The sequence below is a fragment of the Triticum dicoccoides genome, chromosome 2A (assembly GCF_002162155.2).
Source record: "Triticum dicoccoides isolate Atlit2015 ecotype Zavitan chromosome 2A, WEW_v2.0, whole genome shotgun sequence".
In the NCBI taxonomy this organism is placed as follows: Eukaryota; Viridiplantae; Streptophyta; class Magnoliopsida; order Poales; family Poaceae; genus Triticum; species Triticum dicoccoides.
In genome coordinates this window covers 11,458,204-11,482,681 of record NC_041382.1, presented here as the reverse complement: position 1 = coordinate 11,482,681, position 24,478 = coordinate 11,458,204, and the positions used below count along the sequence as shown (strand labels likewise).

At 49.2% G+C, this 24,478-nt stretch overlaps 1 pseudogene; it reads left to right on the top strand.

Annotated features, from left to right (window-relative positions):
* The window catches only part of LOC119357401, an 83,793-nt pseudogene extending 59,615 nt beyond the window's left edge, over positions 1-24,178 (top strand).
* The last annotated feature ends 300 nt before the right edge of the window (positions 24,179-24,478 follow it).

Genomic DNA, 24,478 nt, shown 5'->3' with positions numbered 1-24,478 from the left:
TTGCCGGGCGCGGCAACTCCCTTGCCGTCCTTCTTGAAGTTCTTTTTACCCTTGCCCTTCTTGAACTTAGTGGTTTTATTCACCATCAACACTTGATGTTCCTTCTTGACTTCTACCTCAGCTGATTTCAGCATAGCAAATACTTCAGGAATGGTCTTTTCCATCCCCTGCATATTGAAGTTCATCACAAAGCTCTTCTAGCTTGGTGGAAGCGACTGGAGGATTCTGTCAATGACCGCGTCATCCGGGAGATTAACTCCCAGCTGAGTCAAGCAGTTATGTAACCCAGACATAGTGAGTATGTGCTCACTAACAGAACTATTTTCCTCCATCTTACAGCTGAAGAATTTGTCAGAGACTTCATATCTCTCGACCCGGGCATGAGCTTGAAAAACCATTTTCAGCTCTTCGAACATCTCATATGCTCCATGTCTCTCAAAACGCTTTTGGAGCCCCGGCTCTAACCTGTAAAGCATGCCGCACTGAACGAGGGAGTAGTCATCGGTACGTGCCTGCCAAGCGTTCATAACATCTTGTTCTGCAGGGAGAACAGGTGCGTCACCTAGCGGTGCTTGTAGGACATAATCTTTCTTGGCAGCTATGAGGATGATCCTTAGGTTCCGGACCCAGTCCGTGTAGTTGCGGCCATCGTCTTTCAGCTTGGTTTTCTCTAGGAACGCGTTGAAGTTGAGGACTACATTGGCCATTTGATCTACAAGACATATTGTAAATATTTTAGACTAAGTTCATGATAATTAAGTTCATCTAATCAAATTATTCAATGAACTCCCACTTAGATAGACATCCCTCTTCTAGTCATCTAAGTATAACATGATCCGAGTCAACTAGGCCGTGTCCGATCATCACGTGAGACGGACTAGTCAACTCAGTGAACATCTACATGTCGATCGTATCTTCTATACGACTCATGCTCGACCTTTCAGTCTTCTGTGTTCCGAGGCCATGTCTGTACATGCTAGGCTCGTCAAGTCAACCTAAGTGTTTGCATGTGTAAATCTTTCTTACACCCGTTGTTTGTGAACGTTGGAATCTATCACACCCGATCATCACGTGATGCTTAGAAACGAACGAACTATCGCAACGGTGCACAGTTAGGAGGAACACTTTCTTGAAATTATTATGAGGGATCATCTTATTTACTACCGTCGTTCTAAGCAAACAAGACGAAAAACATGATAAACATCACATGCAATCAAATAATAATAGTGACATGATATGGCCAATATCACATAGCTCCTTTGATCTCCATCTTGGGGCTCCATGATCATCTTGTCACCGGCATGACACCATGATCTCCATCATCATGATCTCCATCATTGTGTCTCCATGAAGTTGCTTGCCAACTATTACTTCTACTACTATGGCTAACGCATTTAGAAATAAAGTAAAGTAATTTACATGGCGTTTCTCAATGACACGCAGGTCATACAAAAATAAAGACAACTCCTATGGCTCCTACCGGTTGTCATACTCATCGACATGCAAGTCGTGATTCCTATTACAATAGCATGAACATCTCATACATTACATATAGATCATTCATCATTCATCACAACTTTGGCCATATCATATCACAAAGCACTTGCTGCAAAAACAAGTTAGACGTCCTCTAATTGTTGTTGCAAGTTTTACGTGGCTGAAGTAGGGTTCTAGCAAGAACGTTTTCTTACCTACGTGAAAGCCACAACGTGATTTGTCAACTTCTATTTACCCTTCACAAGGACCCTTTTCATCGAATCCGCTCCAACTAAAGTAGGAGAGACAGACACCCGCCAGCCACCTTATGCAACTTATGCATGTTAGTCGGTGGAACCGGTCTCACGTAAGCGTACGTGTAAGGTTGGTCCGGGCCGCTTCATCCCACAATACCGTTGAAGCAAGATAAGACTAGTAGCGGCAAGAAAGTTGACAACATCTACGCCCACAACAAATTGTGTTCTACTCGCGCAAGAAGAACTACGCATAGACCTAGCTCATGATGCCACTGTTGGGGAACATTGCAGAAAACAAAAAAAATTCCTACGGTTTCACCAAGATCCATCTATGAGTTCATCTAGCAAAGAGTGATTAGATGCATCTACGTACCTTGTAGATCGCGAGCGGAAGCGTTCAAAGAATGGGAATGAGGGAGTCGTACTCGATGTGATTCGAATCACCGAAGATCCTAGCACCGAACGGACGGCACCTCCGCGTTCAACACACGTACGGAACAGCCACGTCTCCTCCTTCTTGATCCAGCAAGGGGGAAGGAGAGGTTGAGGGAGATGGCACCAGCAGCAGCACGACGGCGTGGTGTTGATGGAGCTGCAGTACTCCGGCAGGGCTTCGCCAAGCACTATGGAGGAGGAGGATGTGTTGGAGAGGGAGAGGGAGGCACCAAAGGCCAAGGTAAGAAGTCCTCCATCTCCCCACTATATATAGGAGGGCCAAGGGGAGGGGCGCCGGCCCTAGGAGATCCAATCTCCTAGGGGGGTGCGGCCAAGGGGGAGGAAACCCTCCTCCCCAAGGCACCTAGGAGGTGCCTTCCCCTCCTAGGACTCTTCCTCCCTTGAAACCCTAGGCGCATGGGCCTCTTGGGGCTGGTGCCCTTGGCCCATGTAGGCCAAGGCGCAACCCCTACAGCCCATGTGGCCCCCCCGGGACAGGTGGCCCCACCGGGTGGACCCCCGGGACCCCTCCGGTGGTCCCGGTACCGATGACCCCGAAACTTGTCCCGATGGCCGAAATTGGACTTCCCGTATATAAATCTTTACCTCCGGACCATTCCGAAACTCCTCGTGACGTCCGGGATCTCATCCGGGACTCCGAACAACATTCGGGTTACTGCATATACATATCCCTACAACCCTAGCGTCACCGAACCTTAAGTGTGTAGACCCTACGGGTTCGGGAGACATGTAGACATGACCGAGATCGCTCTCCGGTCAATAACCAACAGCGGGATCTGGATACCCATGTTGGCTCCCACATGCTCCTCAATGATCTCATCGGATGAACCATGATGTCGAGGATTCAAGCAACCCCGTATACAATTCCCTTTGTCAATCGGTATGTTACTTGCCCGAGATCCGATCGTCAGTATCCCAATACCTCGTTCAATCTAGTTACCGGCAAGTCACTTTACTCGTACCGTAATGCATGATCCCGTGACCAGACACTTGGTCACTTTGAGCTCATTATGATGATGCATTACCAAGTGGGCCCAGTGATACCTCTCCATCATACGGAGTGACAAATCCCAGTCTTGATCCATGTCAACCCAACAGACACTTTCGGAGATACCCGTAGTATACCTTTATAGTCACCATGTTACGTTGTGACGTTTGGTATACCCAAAGCACTCCTACGGTATCCGGGAGTTACACGATCTCATGGTCTAAGGAAAGGATACTTGACATTGGAAAACTCTAGCAAACGAACTATACGATCTTGTGCTATGTTTAGGATTGAGTCTTGTCCATCACATCATTCTCCTAATGATGTGATCTCGTTATCAATGACATCTAATGTCCATAGTCAGGAAACCATGACTATCTGTTGATCAACGAGCTAGTCAACTAGAGGCTTACTAGGGACATGTTGGTGTCTATTATTTACACATGTATTACAATTTCCGGATAACACAATTATAGCATGAATAAAGACAATTATCATGAACAAGGAAATATAATAATAATGCTTTTATTATTGCCTCTAGGGCATATTTCCAACAGGCCAACCAAGGCATCTCAAGGAACTTGCCGCGACGCGCCACGCGTCCCGGCAAGGCCCGGTGAGTGACAAGCTCCCGGACGCGACAAGACAACGACCGCGGCAAGGCGCTTGCCACGGCAAGCCATCACTCTGTGCCCGCGCTCCAGCACATCCACCAACGTGTCGCTCTGGGACCCTTCCAGGCGTACGTGGCGGGAGGCTGTGCAGCCAGCGGTGCGCGGTGGCAAGCGGCACTGATAAGATTGCCATCGTGGCGAGCGGTGGCGTCCCTGACGGTCCCTTTTGCACTATTTAGGCGACGCAGATGGGCATTTAATGCCCTGGTCCCCTGCCGTCAGGGTTAGGTATGATACACTGTAGCAAGTAGCTGTACCAACCGCAACACCTTTCCATTTTTACCCTTGTCTACGTTGCCACCTGTCGGTGACCCCTTGAGCATATAAAAGGAGGCCCATGCGCAACGTAGAGGGGGGAGGGGGAGGAAGAGAACACTCACGCTCGGTCTCGTTGGCTGCTGGGGTCTACTGTAGCACTCCGCGCTCCCGAGCAAGAACTCAATACAAACCACAAAGCAGGAGTAGGGTTTTACGCATCCGTGCGGCCCAAACCTGGGTAAACTACTCGTGTGCTTCGCCTCGATCCGCTCTTCGTGCGACCCTCGCCCCCGCCGAACCGAAAGGGACTCGGTCCGCCGGTCCCATAGGTGCTCGTGGATTAGTCCCCCGACATCTTTGGCGCGCCAGGTAAGGGGGTCGAGGTTGTGTGAACCAGGTCCGGCGTTCACACGAGCTAGATCTTCATCATCTTCATCGACATGCCGCCAAAGAAGAAGGCTTCGGAGGCGGCTGTTCCGTCCGCGCCGAACCCACCACCGCCGGAGCAAACGGCTGATGGGGCAGACGCCAGCGGAAGAACGGGCGTCGACGAGGGAGCTCACGGTGCTGCCAGGTCCAAGGACAAGGCTGCGCTGCCCATCGGCGGCGTAGCCAGCTCCCACAACGACCGGGCGCACTCCAAGACCTCGGCGTCCGTACATGCACCGCGCCCATCTCAGGAGGCGCGGGACCGGCAGCGTCATGGTACTCACGGTACCATGCGTTTGCTAGACCAAGATCGAGCTGGTGGATCTCGGAGTGCTCAAGACCAGCATGCACGCCAACATGCTGGCACGAGCGAGGCACGGTCGACTGGACGGGATACTGCTCCTTCTAACATAGTTAGAAGTCCGAGCATATCCCGCTCCTCGCACCGTTCGCCACCGCCACCCGCCACTACAACAGAAGCTTTGGCGCGAGCTCAACTGCTCCTGGACTACCCTCCAACGGCAGACAAGATCGACGACTGGAGGGCCACCATTCAGAGTCTCATCGGCTTCGCCAACGGCGACACTCAACGGCAGCCGAGCACGTCGCAGCCACGGCAAGTCAGCCAGGCACGAGCCGGTGGCGACAAGACCGGTGGGGGTGCAACCACTGTGCACTCTCCGCCCCGAAGGCCAAGATCGCCGACTCGCCGGATCCACCTCGACAGCGACTCCACCGCGTCATCAGATCCACGAGCTCATCGCGATCAGCGCCAAGTTCTTCACGAACGACAGCAAGAAGACGCTCGTACTCGCATCGAGCGCCAAAGAGAAGCGTGACATCAATCGGACCAGCGCGCTGGGCCCTCTGTCGACATGCATGCGCCAGGGAACCAGGCGACTTGCCGTACGCGGTAGGTTGCCCTGCGTTTACTCATGAGCTGCGGCAAGTCCAGAGGCCCAGCATGAAGAATTTCAAGCCAGACGTACCAGAGAAGTACGACGGCAAGTCGCATCCGTCGGAGTTCCTCAGCATCTACACCATCGTGGTGCAGGCTGCCGGGGGGCTGGACGACAAGATCCTTGCCAACTACTTCCCACTGGTGCTCAAGCCCAACGTCAGGTCCTGGCTCATGCACTTGCCGGACGACTCCATATCCTCCTGGGCAGACCTATGTCATCAGTTTGTCGGCGCCTTTACAGGCGGCCACAAACCCCATGGCCAAGAGAGTGACCTTCATCTGCTCGCCCAGAAGGAAGGAGAGCCCCTGCGCAAGTACATTCAGAGATTCAGCCGTGTACAGCACAACATCCCAGATGTCCACCCTGCCGCGGTCATCAGCGCATTCCATCAGAACGTGTGTAACCGCAGGATGCGGGAGGAGATGGCGATGTGCAAGATCAGAGACGTCAGTGAGTTGTATGCCCTGGCCGACAAGTGTGCACGTGCTGAGGAAGGGAGGAAACTCCCCGGAGAGAATACAGGAGCAGGAGGATCTGACAGCGAGGATGCTGCCCCGGCAAAGAAAAACCGGCGGCGGAACAACAGGAAGAAGAAAGGCAAAGATGTGCTAGTCATTGAGCAGTCCGGCAACGAAGGTGGCGCCAAGAAAGCCAAAGTTGGTAGCTCCGGCAAGGAGATTGCCGCATGCACCAACTGCCAGACTGTGGCGGTCGCCGACAAGCAGGACGGCACCGACAAGCAGTACTGCAAGATCCACCGCACCAAGGGCCATGACCTCCAGAGCTGCAAGAAGGTCGAGCAGCTTGTCCAGCAGCAAAAGGCTGAATACGAGCGACGCGACAAGGAGAGGGCCCAAGGAGGCGCTGGAGAATCCGGCAAGAAGCGCGCCGGCCGGGGAGGACGCCGCGGCAAGGCCAAGCAGCGGCAAGGAGACAGACCTCCCCGCGGCTGCGACAAGGATGAAGATGACGATGACGACGAAGACATGGATGGTGTCGAGACCAGTGAGCAGGAGTTCCAGAAAGCCACAGAGGTCTTGTGCATTGACGGCGGTGCTTCTCTGCATACTTCGCACCGCCAACTCAAGCAGTGGGTGCGGGAAGTCAATGCGGCGGAACCACCTGTCGAGTCACGCAAGCTTCTGAAATGGTCCAGCACGCCTATCATCTTTGATATTGAGGACCACCCTGATCGCACAACTGCGGTCGGGTGCTTGCCGATGTTGGTTTCACCAACTATCCGCAACCTCAAGGTCACTAAGATGCTAGTTGACGGCGGGGCCAGCTTGAACCTGATCTCCTCCACTGTACTCCAGAAACTCCAGATCCCTGACAGCGAGCTTGAAGAGACGGGCACATTCCAAAGAATCAACCCGGGAAGGAGCAAGCCGAAGGGGAAGGTCACGTTGCCAGTAGCATTTGGCAGCGAGGTGAACTTCAGGACTGAGAGGGTCACTTTTGACGTTGCCGATTTTCCATTGCCTTACAATGGGATACTCGGCCATCCAGCACTCGCCAAGTTCATGGCAGCCTCTCACTACGCATACAACATGCTAAAGATGCCAGGCCCGATAAGCGTCATCTCTGTCCCTGGCGATAAGAAGGATGCTCTTATCTGCGCCGACAAGATCTACCGGGAAGCGGCAGCCGCAACAGATCGCAAGTCACCTGCCGTTGAAGCTCCCGGGGGGAAGAAGAAGACCAAGTCCGGCAAGAGTTCTGATGCCCACTCCGGCAAGCGCACCTCTTCGGAGTGCTGCACTGCCGTCGAGGACGCACCATCGAGCTCCACCGGCAAGTGTAAGAAGACAATGGTAGCTCCGCCAGAGACCAAGAAGGTGTCCGCCAAGGAGGACGGCACTAGTGGTACCTTCACCATCAGTGCCACTCTCGACCCTAAATAGGAAAGCGCGCTCATTGCTTTCCTGCGGGCGAACGTCGACGTGTTTGCGTGGCAACCGTCTGACATCCCCGGTGTACCCAGGAAAGTAATTGAGCACCACCTTGCCGTTTGTCCTCATGTGCGGCCCGTCAAGCAGAAGGTCAGGAAGCAAACAGTGGAGTGCCAAGAATTCATCACAGAAGATATCAAGAAGTTGGAAGCAGCAGGCCTTGTCAGAGGAGTGCTCCATCCTACGTGGTTGGCCAATCCTGTAGTCGTGCGCAAGGTGAACGGGAAATGGAGACTTTGTATCGACTTTACCGATGTTAATAAAGCTTGTCCCAAAGATCCATTTCCTTTGCCGCGCATTGACCAGATTGTTGACTCCACGGCCGGATGTGACTTGCTTTCATTTCTTGACGCATACTCAGGATACCATCAGATCTTCATGGCAGAAGAGGATGAGGAGAAGACCGCATTCATCACTCCATGTGGCACGTACTGTTTCATACGGATGCCTTTCGGTTTAAAAAATGCTGGTTCAACATTTGCAAGGGTAGTCCATGTCGCTCTTGAGCCACAAATACACAGAAATGTGGAAGCCTACATGGATGACATAGTGGTCAAGAGCAAGGACAAGGCAACTCTGATTCAAGATCTAGACGAGACCTTTGCAAATCTGCGCAAGATCAGCCTCAAGCTCAACCCCGAGAAGTGTGTGTTTGGAGTCCCCTCCGGCAAGCTTCTCGGGTTCTTCGTGTCTCAGCGGGGAATCGAAGCCAATCCCGACAAGATCAAGGCCATTGAGCAGATTGAAGCACCAAAGCACGTCAAGGATGTACAAAGACTTGTCGGTTGCGTGGCTGCTCTCAGCAGGTTTATCTCTAGGTCTGCTGAGCGCACCCTGCCGTTTTTCAAAATATTGAAAAAGGCAGGTCCAATGAAATGGACTCCGGAAGCGGAGGCTGCGCTGCAAGACTTGAAGAGATACCTGTCCTCCACTCCAACACTTGTCGCACCTAAGCCACAAGAGAAGTTGCTGCTGTATATAGCGGCAACCAATCAAGTGGTTAGTGCTGCGTTAGTAGCAGAGAGGAAGGCAGATGACGAGCCAGCAACCACGGCAGGCGCATCCAACGACAAGCAGGGGGCTTCCCCGACAAGCTCTGGTCCCGACAAGGATGGATCTGCGCAGACGCGCGAGGAGATACAGAAGAGAATGGTACAGCGCCCAGTTTACTTTGTCAGTTCCCTTCTGCAGGGGGCTAGGTCAAGGTACTCTGGCGTGCAGAAATTGCTTTTCGGCCTTCTCATGGACTCGAGAAAGCTGCGCCATTACTTCCAAGCACATGAGATTACAGTTGTCACTCGTTTTCCGCTGAAGAGGATACTACAGAACCCAGAAGCGACAGGCAGGATTGTTCACTGGGCACTGGAACTGTCAAGCTTTGGCCTCAAGTTTGAGAGTACTTCAACTATCCAAAGCAGAGCATTGGCAGAATTCATAGCAGAATGGACGCCAACACCATATGAAGAAATTCCAGAAACGAGCATCCCCATCGAGGAAGCAAGCAAAGAGTGGCTGATGTACTTTGATGGTGCCTTTTCGCTGCAAGGCGCCGGCGCTGGCGTGCAGCTTGTCGCACCCACCGAAGAGCACCTCAAGTACGTAGTCCAGATGCACTTTCCCAAGGAGCAAGCAACAAACAATACTGCAGAGTATGAAGGCTTGCTTGCCGGTCTCAGGATCGCAGCAGACCTTGGGATCAAGAAGCTCATTGTCAGAGGTGACTCGCAGCTTGTCGTCTGCCAAGTGAACAAGAGCTATCAGAGTCCGTTGATGGAAGCCTACGTCGACGAAGTGAGAAAGCTAGAAGAGCACTTTGACGGCTACAGATGGAGCATGTTCCAAGAGCTCAGAACGCCATTGCCGATGGCCTATCAAAGTGCGCCGCACTTAAGTTACCTGTGGAACCAGGGATCTTTGTTCTCAAGCTGACTCAACCGTCTGTAACGCCATCAACTGGACAGAGCAAGAAGAGGAAGTTGATTTCTGGTGACTATTTTCCGGCAGAGCTTCCCGAAGCCGCCATCAAGAAGGTCCCCAAGATTAACGCCAAGAGCGCTGAGGAGCAGTCTGCTCCGGCAAGCCCTAGGGTTTGTTCCGTTGAAGCAGAAGCTCCCGACAATTTTTGCTCCGGCAAGCTTGCCGGGGAACGTCAAGCTCCGGCAGAGCCGTAGGTTCTCGCCGTAGAAGTGGATGTTCCCGCAGCAGCAGATTTGCCTTTAGTCCTTGTTGTCGAGCCACAAGCTCCAGCATGGACACATCAGATTGTCCGTTTCCTTCAGACAGGAGAACTTCCCGAAGAGCAAGAAGAAGCGGAAAGAGTAGCCCGGCAGTCAAGTATGTACCAGTTTGTCGACAACACACTGTACAGAAGAAGACTCAACGGTGTGAAATTGAAGTGTATTCACCGGGAAGACGGACAAAAGCTGTTGACAGAGATACATGGAGGCATATGTGGTCACCACATTGGCGCAAGAGCACTTGCCGGCAAAGCATTCCGGCAAGGTTTCTTTTGGCCGACAGCCCTCCAGGATGCAACTGCACAAGTAACCAAGTGTGAAGCGTGCCAGTTCCATTCCAAGCAGATACACCAACCAGCTCAAGCTCTCCAGACGATCCCTTTATCCTGGCCATTTTCGGTCTGGGGGCTCGACATCCTCGGCCCCTTTCCCCGAGCAGTCGGGGGCTTTGAGTACTTGTACATTGCAATCGACAAGTTCACAAAGTGGCCGGAAGTGGAAGCAGTGAGGAAGGTGACAGCACAGTCAGCAGTCAAGTTCTTCAGGTCGATTGTTTGCCGCTTCGGGATCCCTAACAGGATAATCACCGACAACGGTACGCAATTCACGAGCCGCACCTTCATGCAGTACGTCCAAGATCTTGGCGCCAAGGTCTGCTTCGCTTCTGTTGCTCACCCGAGAAGCAACGGTCAAGCGGAGAGGGCAAATGCTGAAGTGCTGCGTGGGCTCAAGACCAGAACTTTCGACAGGCTTCACAAGTGCGGAAGAAGCTGGATCGAGGAGCTGCCGGTGGTTCTTTGGTCGATCAGGACGACGCCAAATTGAGCCACTGGCCAGACACCTTTCGCTCTAGTCTATGCAGCAGAGGCAGTTCTCCCCACGGAACTCGTATACGGGTCACCTTGAGTGCTCGCTTATGATGAGCTTGAGCAAGAGCAGCTGCGACAAGATGACGCGCTACTCCTTGAGGAAGACCGTCTTCAGGCTGCTGTACGAGCTGCTCGCTACCAGCAAGCTTTGCGCCGCTACCATAGCCGCAAAGTTAACGCCAGAAGTCTCGAGGAAGGCGACCTTGTTCTTCGGCGTGTTCAGTCCGCCAAGAATTCCAACAAGTTGATGCCGAAGTGGGAAGGCCCTTACCGGGTGAAACGAGTCACTAGGCCTGGCGCTGTCCGCCTTGAGACCGAAGATAGCATTCCGGTGAAAAATTCCTGGAACATTGAGCATCTTCGTAAGTTTTACCCGTAAGGCGCGGTTGCCGGAACCTGTTCCGGCAACCACCTTTTGTACAAGTCTTGCCGCTGTTGCATGTAATCCTTAGTACAAAGCCGGGCGCAGACCCCTTGCATAAGTAAAGCTCATATGCTCCGCACATCTTGTCAATTTCATGCTTTCTATTTTTTGCATATGTGATCTGACACTTTGTGCAGCACCTACTCCCCGGTAAGCAATAACAAGCCATAAGGCTCCATATCTTTATCTTCTCCTCTTTCTTTTTCTCAAGGAAAGGAAGGTTCCCTCGCCCACAAGTTTGCCGGGGGGAAAGGAGAAGATAATAGTATGGACCAGGTGTCGTTCAAGAAAGTTTCGCCTTACCGGGAAGCAAACAACAGAAAAGCGAAGTTGCCAAAGTTTGAGCAATTAGATTTTTTAAATTTTTAAGTTATCTTCCTTGAACGACCGCACTTTGTATGGAAAAACTGTGCGCGGAGGAACCAACTCGTAGCTAGTTGCGCCCTTACTTCGTTTCGAGTCTGCTCAACAACTTAAGTGAGCTGCGACTAGTTGCGACAAGGTTTCTTGTCGGTAGCGGCACCGCCAGCAGGCTGCTGACGTCCCGCACTCAGCGCTCGCGGCTAAGGTGCCTGCACCGGCAAGTTCCCTAAAAGCGTAGGGCAAAAACATACAAAGGGAGGAATCAAGTAAAGGGAATAACATTGCAATCATTACCCGGAATAGAGTTATATTACAAGGTAGCTTGTCGCGGCTCTAACAGATTGTTCTCATAACATGACCAGCAGCGACAAGAAAAGAAGAAAGTGGGCGGCCTAGTCTACGCGATCGCCCTCAATCCTCTTGATCCCGCTCACCTTGTCCACAATGGGTGCGACAAGGGTCTTGAGCGCCTCCAGATCAGCATCCGGCGGCAGGGTCTTGAGGACGTTGGTGAGGTTGAGGCCCGGGTTGCGGAAGGCCACCTTCACCAACACCTTTTGAAGAGCTCCCGCGCAGATCTTGCGCGACTCGTCGGCCAGCTGCTTTGGGATCTTCTCCCGGAGCCGCTGGAGGGCCGTCGCCGCGCCTTTGAAGAACAAGGTGAGCTTGGCGCTGGATTGGAGGTTCTCATCAGAGGGATACCCGAGATCCTCCACCCCCAGCTGCGCCAGCTCCCTGTCGATATCTACGGCAGCTTTCACGAGACCCTCCGTCCAGTGCTCCACATTTTCCCTAAAAGCATTCTGGGCGGCGGCAGCACTCGCCAGCAGCGCCTTGTCGGCCTTGATCTCCTCCTTCAAGGCCACCTCCTACTCCTTGGCGCCGTCCAGCGTCTTGGTGTTCATAATATCGCAGAAAAACTCAGAGAAAGGCGGGCAGAGCCCGCAGTAGAAGAACAAGGCGAAGAAAGGATATCCATTTGGAGCCATTTTCCAAGCGGCGGCTAGAAGTACCTTCGTGCACGGATGCGCTCGCGTCTCCGTCGACCAGAAGAGGTAGTAATTCTCCCTCAGCTCCCTCGCGGCGAGCTTGGGGGGGGGAAGATTGTCCGCTCCTTTCGCAGCGCCGCAAGCCGCTGCGCCTCGGTCGACTTCACAACCTTCCCTTTGTCGGCTCTCGGAGCCATGGCGGAAGTGGTGGAGGAGGTCGACGGCGTTGGTGGTGCTGGTGGCGATGGGGGGCGGGGCGCTGCTCTCTTTCAGCTTTGGGAAGACGAGGGAGCGGCGGAGGTTTCCGAGATTGGAGTAGCAACCAGCGAATGGGCGAACTACCCCTGTTTCCCATGCTTATAAAGAGGGAGGGGGTGGACGTTCCGCCTTTCCGAATAAAGAAACCACCCACGATCTCTCCCACGACGCCGCATTCAACGTGTGCCGTTCGGGGAGGGGGCGGTGGATAAGGGGAGAGATACAGCGTAACCCAGGCCGCGCGTGCCCATGCCCTGTTTTGGGCCTGGCCCAACAGCGCTCAGCACCGTGTATGGCCCAGGCCCGGGGGCTCCTGTCGGTGTACTAGAGTAGGGGTACCCTAGTATCCCGAACTTGTGCACGGGCGGTCGCACCATCCCGCGGCAAGGCTTGCCGAGTGACCGCCAAGGTCCTCCGTGGTTCCTTTGGAGCCATTCAAGGACAAAGTATCCAAGCCAAGGAGACAAGACCCCAGCAAGAGGAGCTTGCCGGAAGGCCAACCAAGGCATCTCAAGGAACTTGCCGCGACGCGCCACGCGTCCCGGCAAGGCCCGGTGAGCGACAAGCTCCCGGATGCGACAAGACAACGACCGCGGCAAGGCGCTTGCCGCGGCAAGCCACCACTCTGTGCCCGCGCTCCAGCACATCCACCAAAGTGTCGCTCCGGGACCCTTCCAGGCGTACGTGGCAGGAGGTTCTGCAGCCAGCGGTGCGCGGTGGCAAGCGACACTGACAAGATTGCCATCGTGGCGAGCGGTGGCGTCCCTGATGGTCCCTTTTGCACTATTTAGGCGACGCAGATGGGCATTTAATGCCTTGGTCCCCTGCCGTCAGGGTTAGGTATGATACACTATAGCAGGTAGCTGTACCAACCGCAACACCTTTCCATTTTTACCCTTGTCTACGTTGCCACCTGTCGGTGACCCCTTGAGCATATAAAAGGAGGCCCATGCGCAACGTAGAGGGGGGAGGGGGAGGAAGAGAACACTCACGCTCGGTCTCGTTGGCTGCTGGGGTGTACTGTAGCACTCCGCGCTCCCGAGCAAGAACTCAATACAAACCACAAAGCAAGAGTAGGGTTTTACGCATCCGTGCGGCCCGAACCTGGGTAAACTGCTCATGTGCTTCGCCTCGATCCGCTCTTCGTGCGACCCTCGCCCCCGCCGAACCGAAAGGGACTCGGTCCGCCGGTCCCATAGGTGCTCGTGGATTAGTCCCCCGACAGTCAGGCTGACACAATAAACCAGTTCTGGATTATTTCTATTTTAGAAATGATTTAGAAATTCTAGAAAATAGTATAAACTTCAAAAAATCATAGAAATTATTCTATAACTCAGAATGAAATAATTTATATATGAAAAATGATCAAAAAAATCCTATCCATCTGTGCTGGTTTCATGCATGTTTAAGCAACTTAACATTGTTGTTTAGCTCAAAACATGTTAATGCACTTTATAAACCCATAACTTGAGTTTGCATTTGAATCAGCTCAAACCACCCTGGTTGTAGATGCATTAGCCCAACACAACATATTGACATGTCATGATCATGCATCATATTGTGCATTGCATTGATTGTGTTTTCCTTCTCTGCTGCCGGTATTTGTCCCCTCTCGATAGACGTGCTCCCGACGATGAGTTCGATGACACCGATGAAGAGCTATAATATCTTCAGAAGTGCCAGGCAAGCAAAACCCCCTTGTTCATTCCGATACAATCCCACTCTCTCGCTCCTGCTCTCTTTTACTGCATTAGGACAACAACAATTCAACTGTTACATGCTGCGGTAGTTGAACCCCTTTCCTCTGCATGAACTGTCATTGCCACAGTAAATAGATGAAACCCACTAGCATGAGTAGGAGTTGTTTGAGCCCTGATGTGCCTACTCATTCATGCTTGTTTGTCATGCCTGCTATTGCATAGAGTTGTGTCGGGTCTGATTCATTGGGAATCAATTGGAATGGTGTGTGAACATGTCCTACTATGTGTCAGCTAAGTGTGTGAACACGATTTGGTAAAGGTAGCGGTGAGAGGCCATGTACGAGTACATGGTGGGTTGTCTCATTGAAACCGTCCTTAGGAACTGAGTTCTGTGTTTGTGATCCATGAACAGCTACTACCACGCATTGGGCCCGAAACCAATGGACCCTCTCGACTTATTAACTTCCCTTGTCCTCTGTCCAGAAGTTGCAACTAGTTTCTGGTGTTTGTAGGATATGTGTTGGCGGCCGTACGTAGCGCTGACCCTAGGGGTGGGCTATGATGCGGTAGATACACCGTGGCACGGTGTACCGGGCGCCCGTTTGGTGTCTCGGGAACCCTGCACACATCGTTTGGGGGTGTGAGCGAAACTCCGGCCAGATCTCCTCGCGGATGGAACCCGAATAGGCGATAAACCTAGACTAGAGACTTGTGTGGTTAGTCAGGTCGTGGCCGACTCCCTCGCCAGGCTTCCGCTTGAAGGTTGCCGAGATACACGACGTGTACATGGTGGTAAGTTTCGAGAGCGTGTGTGAAGAAGTACACCCCTGCAGGGTTATAAATGATCTATTCGAATAGCCGTGTCCGCGGTAAAGGACTTCTGGGTTGCCTATAACACTTCATAGACAAGTGAAAGTGGATACTCTAAACCTCGCAAGATAAGTGTGAGTGCTATGGATGGCCTTCTCGTAGGGAGACGGGAGCGGATCCATAGTGGTGTATTGAATGGTGAATATGTGGACTCGTGTGCGCCACCTCAGAAGAGTTGCTTGCAGTCGTAGTTCAGGTTAGCCACTGAGTCAAAGCTGGCTTGCTGCAGTTAAACTCCACCACCCCCTTTATTGATACCGATGCATATGTAGATAGTTCTGATGTAAGTCTTGTTGGGTACATTTGTACTCACGTTTGCCTATTTTATGTTTTGCAGAGAGACGTCAGTCTCGCTAGTAGTTCCATGTGGACTTCGACGTTTAGCTTGATACCTCAGCTACGATCTTGTGCCCTCGGCAGGATATGGTAGATAGTCAGGCTTCTTAGCCTTTTTCATTTGTAGATGTATGTACTCAGACATGTTAAGCTTCTGCATGTGCTTTGATTTGTATGCTATGATTGTTGGGTCATGAGACCCATGTTTGTAATATCTCGCTCCTCGGAGCCTAATGAATAAATACTTGAGTTGTAGAGTTATGTTGTGATGCCATGTTGTATTTACACATATCGAGCATATTGTGTGTATGATTGAAATGCTTGGTATGTGTGGGATCTGACAATCTAGTTGTTTATCCTTGGCAGCCTCTCTTATGGGGAAATGTAGTCTAGTGCTTCCATGAGCCATAGTAGTCCGCTACAGCCCGGTTCACCGGAGTCCTGTTAGCCCAGCACTACTGCTCAGGACACTTGACTGGCCGACATGTGTTTCACTTCATTTGTGTGTCTATCGCTTCGGGGAAATGTCACGTGGTGACATCCGGAGTCCTGCCTAGCCTGCTTCAGCCCGGGTTCCCGGAGTCCTGTTAGCCCAGTGCTACAGCCCGGATTCACACGTTGCTGACCGACATGCTCGATGTGATTCATGTATGCCTGTCCCCATAGGTTAGTGCCGCTTTGGGTTCACGACTAGCCATGTCGGTCCGGGTTCTCTGTCATATGGATGCTAGCAACACTATCATATACGTGAGCCAAAAGGCGCAGACGGTCCCGGGCCATGGTAAAGCGACACCCGCGGGAATACTGTGCGTGAGGCCGCAAAGTGATATGAGGTGTTACCGGCTAGATCGATGTGACTTGGGATCGGGGTCCTGACAGTATACAAACTGGACAATCTCTTTCGGAGTATCAAGGTTTCGAACGAGAACTCATCTGTTAAACGGGCACTTTTTAAAAAACTTATTTGAACTCCAGACTTTTTTGTGTTCGGTATGCACCATTCAAAGCAACGTCATCAATTTTCGACACTTTCTAACATCATTTGATATTTTTCAGTCATTTACCGATTTGTTTAGAGAGCTAAATGACCGTGAAATTGAAAATCACTACAAAATGAACTCTGAAAATGTTGAAACTTGGCATAGTATCATCATTTCACCCACATAGCATGTGCAAAAGAGTAGAGAGGGTTACGGCAAGAACTGGATGCACTTCGTGTACAAACTAGACACTCTCTCTCTCGAACTAACAGGGTTTCGGACGAAAACTCTCTTTCAAACTACTCAGAAATAAATAGAAGAAAATAAATAAATCAAAAAAGAAAAAATTATATAAAAAACTACACAGAAATAAATAAAGCAGAAAAGAAAAAACTATATAAAAAACTACTCAAAAATAAATAGAAGAAAATAAATAAAGCAGAAAAGAAAAAGACTATATAAAAAACTACTCAGAAATAAATAGAAGAAAATAAATAAAGCAGAAAAGAAAAAAACTATGTAAAAAAACTACTCAGAAACAAATAGAAGAAAATAAATAAAGTAGAAAAGAAAAAACTATATAAAAAATTGTTGGGGCGCTGTCCAGTGGGCCTGCTAGGCCTTGAGCATGTAAATTCAGGCCCACAGGGGACAGCAGGCTCACATGACAGCGCTCCATAGTTAGGCCCAGAAGCCTAATTTACAGAGGAGTTCGATAGAGCAGCCGCGGTTGGGTTTATAAACTATTGCGGCTGCCCTTCGCCCGGCGAGGTGGGACTAAACTTTACGCACCACAGCACACCCCTTTATTACCGGTTCGTGGCTCCAACCAGTACTAAATGCCACCCTTTAGTACCAGTTGGAGCCACGAACCGGTACTAAAGGGGGCCGCTTCCCGCTGCTTGACCTGGCCAAAATTGGCCTTTAGTACCGGTTGATGGCTCCAACCGGTACTAAAGGCCCCTCCTATATATATAACACTTATGAAAAATTTAGTTTCATCTCCCCACTTCTTCTTCAACTGCTTCGCGCGACATCGCCGCCGCCGCCGCGCCGTCGCCCATCGCACGTTGTGTCTCGCCCTCGCCGCCCCCGCCGCGCACCGTCGCTGCCCCCGTCGTCGCCGTCTCGCGCCGCCGCCCCGTACGTCGCCGTCTCGCGTCGCTGCCCCGTACGTCGTCTTCTCGCGCCGTCGCCCCCAGCTCGCCGCTCGTCGCGCCGTCCCCGTCGCGTCGCCGTCTCGCGCCGCCGCACTTACGCCGCCGCCCCCCGCTCATACACACACACACACACACACTTTTTTACTTATTTTCTATTTTTTTGTTGTTTAGATTAATGCATGTCAAATTGTTAATTAGATGATTGAATTAGATGAATTACGTAGATAAGAATGTTAGAATGTTAATGTTAGATGAATTAGATAGAAAAGTTAAATATTAATGTCAATTTTAGATGAATTAGCTAGATATTAATTAGGTATATGAGATTATTTGAACTAGTTGAATTAATATAACTAGTTTATTTTTAATAAATGCTTAGTTGAACTAGCTAGTTGAATTAGAACTAGTTTATTTTTAGTAAGAAAATTTAGGTATATGAGATTTGATGATCTAATTAAATTATTACTATATATAGCTACTTCATATATTTTAGTAAGAAAATTAATAGAACTAGTTTATTTTTAATAAATTCTTAATTGAATTATTTGAATTAATATAACTAGTTTATTTTTAGTACAAAAATTTAGGTATATGAGATTTGATGATCTAATTAAAATATTACTATATAGAACTAGCTACTTTATTTTAATTGGAAAATTAATAGAACTAGTCTATTTTTAGTAAATGCTTAGTTGAATTAGTTGAATTAATAGAGGTAGTTGAATTAGTTGAATTAATAAAACTAATAAGTGTTTAATGTTTCACCTATGTGAACATAGGAAATATCGTTTGACGACGAAAAGGATTTCATTATGTGCGAATACTGTGAAGACCAGCGCGGCCCGTGTGACAGAAATTTTGTTGTTGATGATAGGCGCTTCAGCATCAAGCTGGATGAGACCTTCGAAGTGGATACAGTAAGTCACAACGACAAGTCTTTTTTCGTAATTAAGCATGACTTATGCTTCATTTGCTTCAACTTATAATTTTAAATTTTCACTATTCTACTAGTGCATCCCTTGCCATGCAAGAATTTTTGTCTTGGATAAGATAGGTTTCAGTGCTATGGAAACTATGGAGGTAAAGATAGTTTACCTGAAGACCGAGCATGGTTATACTTTCAACGTCATATTATACAATGCAGAAACATACACCTATTTGGAATGCAAAACTTGGCAAGCACTATGCAAGGCTTATGCATTTGAGCCTGATATGGTTATCACCTTTGATATTCCTTCGGAAGATGATATTGAAGGTAATAGAGACATCTGGGTCGATGTGCAGACGCCTCCAGTTCTACCATTATGTGAGTTTCTCAACCATATTTATGTCTTCGATATTGTTTATTCAAAAATAGTTGACAACTAATTTCTATTGACAGCTTATTTCCATTCAAGCAAACATGTCTCGCGCTTGGTAGACAGGACCGTCCACTGTCCCGGGGCTGAACTAAACTGCAAGGAGATAAGTCACTATGTTTCATGGCTTGAGGATCTTGATGCTGTCAAGAGAAATTATTTTCCTGAATTTGAAAATCTTAGTACTCAAAACGTGCGACCAATAGTGATCGTATTGAGCTACGGTCACATCTATTTAGGAAAGATGGTAAAAAATTTACTATTTGTCCTCAGTGCATCTTTTGCATACATTATTTTTCAAGCTAAACTTCATTGCTAAGTAATGTTACTATACGATGTTCTTAAACAGGGACTCCCGATGACAGTTGTGCCTCAATGGATCGGTACTAAAGGTCGCATGTCAATGATTAGCTTACGGCCAAGATATCCTACAATGCACATGATTGCATTCAGAAATTCTAATAGCGAGGAATGCTTAATAGTGAAATATTGGAGCCAAATTGTTAATGATCGCAGAGAAGTACTAGGGGGCAGCAAACAGAAGCGCAGCCCCCGATTAGGAGACAGGTTCATCTGCATGCTCCAATATAATGATCAGGAGAGCTATACATGTTCTATGCTATTTTACCTGAGAGAGAGCAGCAGGAGTGATTATTAGCTAGCTCATGCTCTTAATTAGTACTTGTCCTCTCATGTGTGTGTTCTTCATCCTGAACTTGATTAATCTCAAAGAGTGATTTGCTTTTGTGGTGTTATGAACACTTATAATATCATGACCATGTTGAACTCGATGATATCTTTGCTTCTGGTACAAGTGAATGTTTCTTCTTTAAGCTAGTGTTGGTGCTGATTAGATAGCGGTAATGACTATGATGATTAAATAGTGGTAATGGCGACTATAATGATTTTTAGCTAGCTAGTATACTGTTGTTGGTGATGATATATATGATGCAAGAGTTTTTGTATTAATATGATGATGATGATGATGATGAGTTATTATATCATTTATGAAAGAAAACACGGATTAGTTTCAACCAATCGAAGCTAATCTGTGATACTTTCACCTAATGATTTAACAACTCATTATAATGTAAAACAATCACTAAAATTAAATTGAAAACACAAAATTAAAGGAAAAATAAAAAATAAAACCAAACCCCCCAAACATTTAGTACCGGTTGGTGTTACCAACTGGTACTAATGGTCTACCCGCACCCGGGCCTGTCTCGTGCCACGTGGTGGCACTTTAGCACCGGTTCGTGGCGAACCAGTACTAAAGGGGGGGGGGGCTTTAGTCCCCACCCTTTAGTGTCGGTTATAGAACCGGCACTAAAGGCCCTTACGAACCGGCGCTAAAGCCCAATTCTGCACTAGTGGTTTGTCGCAGCACGAGGTCATCGCCGTTCCTCCGGCATCATTGTGATCATCGTAGGGTCGCGAGGCACATTTGTAGCAAACTTGGTGGCTGGTTGCAGCATCCTGTGGTGCCTGTCGTAGCATCTTTGGTGGGCGTCAGGTCTTCATGGTAGGGTCTCCGGAAACACTCGTAGCAAACACGATGGCCGGTTGCAGCTTTTGCCAAGGACGGTTGTAGCACGGTTAGCCGCTGGTTGGGGCTCTATTGCCTCTGGTTGTAGCTTTCGCCAAAACGAGCGTAGCACATGTCGCCGCTGGTTGTAGCTCTGCGAGGGCACGGTTGTAACATGGGTCACCGCCGGTTGCACGAGTCATATCACGGGTCACCATGGCCACATTGCAGCTTCCCAGATGGCCGTTTCTAGCACCTTCGCCTGGGGGTTGTAGCTTTTTGCCCAGTTGGTCGCAGCTTCCCAGTCGATGTTGCCCGTTGTAGCTTCTGCTGTTTCCAGCACCTTCAATTAAGGGTTGTAGCTTTTCGCCCAGTCGGTTCCAACACCTCCAGCTAGGGGTTGCAGCTTTTTGCCCCGCCTAGTTGCTGTGTTTTGCGACAACCAAGATGCCATGGACATTTGCAAAGAGATGGTGAGAGAGCAATGGATCAGAGACATGTGGAAAACATGTGGAAAGGAATGGATGGTTGTTAGAGAAACAAGGGAGGAAGAAGATAAGGAAGTAGCTAGCCATGCATGGGTCTCGTACAATTAGATAAGGCTGGATCCCAGCCAAACGTCGCTTTGAAAGCATAGGTCCCATGGGACCATGTATGGTCAGCCGCGACCGGCCGAATGTTTTCCCTATTTTATAGGTGTATATCGGCTGGAAAACGAGGTCCAAGCGCGGCTTAATAGTATTTTTGTCTTTTAGTTCAGTAATATAATATGTATTTAGATAGATTCGTACAACATAGATTCTTCTTCGGGATGGAGATATTGTTGGAAATTCGCCAACTGACAATCAACCGCCGCCTTGCTTGCGACAACGTCCTTACTGCCTTCTCATCAACACTCCGCCGAATGACAACCATCCGATCCTCCACGTCGTTGCTCGAACGACTATTGCCCACTCTTTCTCGCCGCTGCATCCCAGCAACTATATCGCCCGCTTCTAGTTGTCGCTACACCAACGACTGTATCGCCCGATCCTCCTCGTCGCTGCACCACCCAACGACTAAATCGTCTGCCGCTCTTCGTCGCTACACTAGCGACTGTATTGCCCGTCCCGAGGTGCTAGTCGGGTCGCCACCCCGGGACAAGCGCAGCTTCAAATTGACCTTGCTCTAGATACCAATTATTGAAAATTCACCCACAGGATTGATCACATCAAACTAGACGAACACGCACGCGGGCGCCGAGCGGCAGCGAGCGCGCGGGCGCTGTTCGTCGGAGGACTAGCACGCGCGCGGGGCGGCGGGACTAGAGGGGCGCCGGAGAAAGCGCGCACGGGGCGGGGATAGGCTGGGGAAGCGCCGAAACGGTCGCCGGGTGGCGCGGTCGGCGGCGGCGGCGCGGCTGGAGGGGGGTGGGAGGTGCGAGCGAGCGCGCGAGAGTCCAGCGCGCGGGAGCGGGCGCAGCAAATAAGCGGCGCGCGATTGCGTTTCGGCCCGCGCGCTGGACTACGTATGCCGCACGCGCGGTTTTCGCGCGCCCACTGGAGCAACTATTTCGGTTGCGCGCGCGCTAAAAGGGGGGATTTTGCGGCGCGGCGCTAGTTTGGCGCGCCTGTTGAAGATGCTCTAAGCAATCTGATTTCTGCTATCTGAGACGTCTACATATATAGTCGATCACTAAATTAAAGTCCACACATGTGCACTTGTAGCCTTCAGAATGTTGTATGTTTTTTTGTACTTAACTGATATTATTTCATGGTATCAATATATGTAGAATGTCTGAAAAATGATGTGAAGGGACTCCTCTCAGTCTATGAGGCTTCATACCTTGCATTTGGAGGCGAGGAAACATTAGACGAGGCAAAAGCATTTTCTGTAAATGCTCTTAGAGAACTCTTGCCGTCCATGGAACCCCGCTTACAACGCAGTGTGGTTCATGCCTTGGATCTCCCATTGCACCGGAGGTCTCCTAGACTAGAAAAGCAAGATGGTTCATAGATCACTATGCTAGCGACGTGAGCAATTCTGATCCGTTACTCCTTGGATTCGCAACGATGCACTTTAACCATGTGCAAAGTGTCCGTCAGCAAGAACTTGTGAGACTCGTGAGGTAATTAAGCTTGAAGAAACCTACAATTAAATTAAACCTCGCTAATTACTCCCCATAGTAGATGGATTGTGTGCATCCTGTCATGCAGAGTCTAGGAGTTATATCTATATTTTATTGTCTAAAAGAACTTCTTGCATCTCATTGCATATATATAATTACTTGAAGTCCTTTAAGATAGTAAACATTGGCTTAATTGTAGGTGGAGGGAGGATATTGCCCTTGGTAAAAATTGGGGTTTGCGAGGGACCGTCTCATGGAGTGCTACCATTACGCAAATGGAATAGTGTGGGAGCCAAACGACGGAGCATGTCGGGAAGTTCTTGCTAAAGTCATTTATCTAGCAGTTCAGTTGGATGATGTTTATGATGTGTATTGAACTCTTGATGAACTCGTCCTGTCCACTGATGCCATTAGAAGGTAAAATATATGTGGTTGTACTTTTTCGACAAATGCATGCAGCTAAAAATGAAAGATACAGAATTTAGCAAGATTAATCACTGAAATAATTTTCTTATCGTCATTGAAATAATCTTCTTATCATAGACTAGCATGTGTACACAAGACACGATAGTTTCGCCTTGAATGCAAAACAAAGCAAAAATTTCATCTTGAATGGAGCTTTGAAATTATCTAAAAAGTTCTCAAATAATATTGTCAGATGGGAAGAAAGTCCCGATGAACGACTCCCTGAATACATGAAAGCACTCTACGCCGTTATGTACAACACATCATGTGAGGTGGCTGAAAATGTGTTAAAACAACATGGTTTTGATGCTCGTCGTGTCCTTCAAAAATCGGTATGTTCATATATACTTAATTTCACTTCCTAATAGGGTATAGATATGTCCACTAAAAGGACTGTCATAAATTCTACATAAATGGCAGTGGCATGATGTGACCGAGTCATACCTAGTGGAGGCAAAGTGGCACCATGGAAACCACAAACCAACACTTCAAGGGTACCTCAATAATGGATCAGTTACGTCCACTGGGCCTCTGCTGCTACAACATGTGTTTCCCCTACTCGGCATGGAAGCAAAACTCACCTCAGAATCTCCTGATAAAGTTGGAAGATACACGAGATTAGTTCATTCTGTGTCATTAATAGTTCGACTTTGCAACGACTCTGCGACACACTCTGTAAGGGCAATCGACCAATCCTTTTTGCAAGTTTGATCACCGGATTTGAATCTTTCTGTAAGATCTCATGACATTTATCTCCACTTGTCTTGTGTGCATAACAGGCCGAGCTAGAGAGAGGGGATGTACCATCTTCGATAGCTATCCACATGTCAGAGAATAACTCTGGTGAGAAAGATTTCCGTGATGCCATGGAAGACCTTATAATGGATGCTTGGAAGTCAATTAACATAGACGCCTTCGAACATTATAAATTTTCTAGACATTTTGCCAAGACTTGTGTAAATTTGGCCCGAATTTCGCATTGTGTTTACCAAGATGGGGATGGTTTTGGGGAACCGTATTATCAGAAGAAAAGGCAAATCAGAGAATTGTTCTTGGCGCCTATCAACAATGAGAAACAATAAATAGTCAAAACCCTGAAGAATGTTTATGTCTTAACAACTTTGATTGTATAGTAGATATGATATGTTTAAGAATAACATGGGATGTAATCGTTGTATGTTTCTTGGTGGTTGGGAAATTTATGGTCTGAATATAAAGTGTTTACCAGCCGAGAATGTTTCTGGTTCTTCTTGTCTTTCCATATATTCACATGGATTTAGGCTGACCCCATTTTGTATATCCAAGCACATCTTTACAAGCCATCTACAACACTTGAATTACAATCTAACTCCAGTTATTTGGCGTGCGTGCGTGCGCACGCG